General features: G+C 46.2%; 1 non-coding gene across 1 annotated transcript; it reads right to left on the bottom strand.

The window, feature by feature from the left end:
- Positions 1–1,666: 1,666 nt before the first annotated feature.
- LOC130890255 (U1 spliceosomal RNA) lies at positions 1,667–1,830 on the bottom strand. Its single transcript, XR_009058701.1, has one exon. It is a non-coding gene; the product is annotated as a U1 spliceosomal RNA (small nuclear RNA).
- Between the last annotated feature and the right edge of the window lie 2,083 nt (positions 1,831–3,913).

Below are 3,913 nucleotides of genomic sequence, written 5' to 3'. Positions count from 1 at the left end.
GGGTGTTCAGACCCTGCAGAAGAAATGGGGTTCTCATGGCCCCATGAGTGTCAAGTCTGTCTTGTGTGATGTTTGCTTCACCATACACCCCAGGTGCTCCTTGAAAATGAGTCTGATTGTGGGACTGCGGGCAGATCAGCCCAGCACACAAAATGTGATGGCTGCAGGGGCAGGAAATTGGTACTAGCCTGGGCTACATAGCAAGACCCTGTCTCACACACAATTATTTCAATTGTGATAAATACACAAATAAACTTTCAGCTATTTTTAGAGTTGCCCTTCACTGCCGTAAAAATATTTATATTCTTCAGAGTCCTCTGGATTTACATCTTTCATCCTAGCACTCAGGAGACAGAGACAGGCAGATCTCTAAGTTCCAGGCCAGCCTGGTCTGCATAGTGAGTCACAGGACAGCCAGTGCTACACAGAGGGGAAAGAGCTTCATAATAAACAGCTAAAGAGTTAGGTTTTTGGTTAAGAGCACTGACTGTTTTTGCAGAGGATCCAGGTCCGATTCCCATCACCCACATGGAGGCTCACACCTATTTAACTCCAGATCCTGGGGGTCCTCCTCCTTTTTCTGATCTCCACAGGCACCAAACTACCATGCGGCCCACATATATGCTATGTGATGTGTGTAATTTTACATATTGTGCAGGAAAAATTGGTAAAGGTGTTTCCATTAAGATTGAAGTTCAATGTCTGGATAGATATAGGTAGATAGTAGCAGATAGTCCAGAGACCTAAGTTAAAACCAAATATTACTTTTTTTTTTTTTTTTTAAGGTTTTACCCTGGTCTTTGGGCTACTACTGGGCTCTCTCTCTCCCTCTCCCTCCCCCCCCCCTCTCTCTCTCTCATCTACTCTTATTCTTAGTTACTCAAGCAAGTGTTTGGTGTGAGTTCCTACTTGTAGAGTGGGACTTAAGTCAATTCAGACACTGGTTGGCTATTCCCAAAGATTTATGTCACCTTTTTGTCCTTCATATTTTGTATACATGACATTTTGTAGGTCAAGGTTTTTATGACTGGGTTGGTTGATGTCTGCTTTTCTCTTTCAATAGTGGTCAGTGTACCCTCCCTCACCCAAAAAACTAGAACGTAAGGATGCAGGTGCCTACAGGACACTTGGACCCTGAAGCCACCCGGGGGTCGGGGCCTCCCTGGACTCCACACTGGCAGAGTCGCCTTCACCGCCCATCAGGACTCTGCGAAGGAGCCCAAGTGAGTTTTAGGGTTAGGTTTTTTGCAGACCAGAGCAGGGACAAGCGAGGGGGTGGTCACCCCAGGTGTGTGCAGCCTTGTCTGGACGATTGTGAGAAAGACGGCGAGGGCGGTGCCAGTGCTTAGGGAGTCCCGACAGGAGGGAGATGGAAGAACTTGACATGGAGTGGAGAGGGATGGACAGGGGCGAGGGTGGCCTGGGGGTCGGATTGGAGACTATGCATCGTGGAGACCTGTTCCCGGACTTTTAAGACAAAAATTCCAGACTTCAAAAGAAATGTTCTCATTACTCCAGGGACTAAACTCCTAAACATATTTTAAATGATGCCGAGGCTTTAAGTTTTCCTGGAAGGACTGTACACAGATATGGAAGTTAAGATAGCGACAGAGTGGGAAAAGCAAAGCAGTATGAAGAAGCTGTCTACCTTTTAAACAGGAAATACCAGGGGAGAGCGCGAACGCAGTCCCCCACTAACAGAAATTATGCAGTCGAGTTTCCCACATTTGGGGAAATCGCAGGGGTCAACACACCCCAAGTGCAATGGGTGAGCCTCGCCCTGGGAAAACCACCTACGTGATCATGGTATCTCCCCTGCCAGGTAAGTATGCTATACTGTCCTACAGCCCAGACTCAGCCCTACCGGTCCTGCACTCTGAACACACGGTCACTTCGCCGCACAGACTCCAGGACCTTCTTGGACGCGCACCCCATTCCTTCGACTCGATGCTCCCCGCGGACCAGCGCATCCTTCCATGCCGCCCTGGAAATCCAGCGTGTTTCCTCAAATGGTGCTGATGCGACAGTCCCTGTGCGCCCCTCATCTACATAGACCACGCCTCCAACCAGCTCTAAGGGGTGACGTCACTGGCATCCTTTTTTGCCCCTTTGCTTGGTGAACTTTCTTGCTTAAGGAGAGCTGGATGGAGTGTTGCAGGATCAGAGACAAATCATCTTGAATTATCTCCAATTTCCAAATAGTCGATGGCTGCTCACCACCTTAGCCTAACAGTCTTGTCGCTGGTTTTCCTGTGTAGCGACAAACCCCTATCTTCTATCAACACGAAGTCAGAGAAGTCAGGCAGCAAGTGAGCCAGCCTCAATCAAAAAAACAAAAAAACAAAAAAACAAAAAAAAAAAAAAAAAAAGAAAGAAAGAAGGAAAGAAAAGGAGGAGGACAAGAACTGCTGTCTAAAAAGTATCAATTGGGGTAATTCATTTAGTGAATACTGAATTTAAAACAGGCTTTGAGAAGGGATGTGCTGTTCCCTAGTCGGGGTCTGGTGCATGTTAAGTGCAGGAACCAAGGGGGGAAAGACTGGAGTGGAGTACCAACCTAGATTTTGACAGTTGCCAAAAAGTACTCTGGCTTTCAGGAAGAAAATTCCAAATTTCAAATCTTTCAGAGTTTTTCTCATTAACACAGTACCTAATTTCCTAAGGAATAATTTCTAAAAGCCAATACCTATTTTCTGTATGTTTCCATTATTTCCTAGTAACAACTTTCTTTTTCATTACTTTATAAATAATACCAATCAAAATTTTCAGTCCCTTCCCCTCTATCCCTCTAGTTCTAAGACAGGTCAAGGCACCCTGCCCTGTGGGAATTCCAAGGCCCTTCTCCCTCCATCATGCTTAGGAAGGTATGCATCCAAATAGAATAGGATCCCAAAAAGCCAGTCCATGCAGGAGAGGCAAATCCCAGTGCCATTATCATTGGCTTCTCATTCTGACCATTTGTCAGCCACATTCAGAGGGTCCAGTTTGATCCCATGCTCGTTCAGTCGCAGTCCACCCGGAGTTGGTGAGCTCCCATTAGCACACTGTCTCAGTGGGTGGACCAACCCCTCGTGGTCATGACTTCCTTGCTCATGTTCTCCCTCCTTCCACTCCTCAACTGGACCTTGGGAGCTCAGTCCAGTGCGCCGATGTGGGTCTCTATCTCCATCAGTCTCTGGACGAAGGTTCTATGGTGATATTAAGATAGTCATCAGTCTGCCTATAAGACAATGCCAGTTCAGGCACCCTCTTCTCCACTGCCCAGGATCCTATCTGGGGTCATCCCCATGGACTCCTGGGGACCTCTCCAGACCAGGCCTCTTGCCATCCTTAAAATGGCTCCCTCAATTAAGATATCTCCTTCCCTGCTCACATATCCTTCCTTCCTCCATCTCAACCCTCCCCCTTCTCCAAGCTCTCCACAATCCTCCCCTTCTCCCTTCTCTCTCCCCCTTTCTCCCTTCCCCCCACCCACCCACATCCCCATGCTCCCAACTTCTGTCTGGCAATCTTGTCTGCTTCCAATTTCAAGGAGGATATATATATATTTATATTTGTAGGTTCACCTTATTACTTAGCTTTTCTGGGATCGTGAACTATAGGCTCTATGTCCTTTGTTTATGGCTAGAATCCACTAAAGAGTGAGTACATACCATATTCATATTATTGGGTCTAGGTATTCTCACTCAGGATAGTGTTTTCTATTTCCATCCATTTGCATGCAAAATTCAAGATATCATTTTTTTTAACCACTGAGTAGTACTCTAATGTGTAGATGTGCCACACTTTCTGAATCCATTATTCCATTGAGGGGCATCTAGGTTGTTTCCAGGTTCTGGCTATTACAATTAATGCTGCTATAAACATAGTTGAACAAATTCTTTTGTAGTATGATTGGGCATCTCTTGGGTAT

Source organism: Chionomys nivalis, chromosome 18, assembly GCF_950005125.1.
Source record: "Chionomys nivalis chromosome 18, mChiNiv1.1, whole genome shotgun sequence".
In the NCBI taxonomy this organism is placed as follows: domain Eukaryota; kingdom Metazoa; phylum Chordata; class Mammalia; order Rodentia; family Cricetidae; genus Chionomys; species Chionomys nivalis.
Note: the sequence above shows the minus strand (reverse complement) of the source record. Positions and strands in the feature narration are given on the sequence as shown.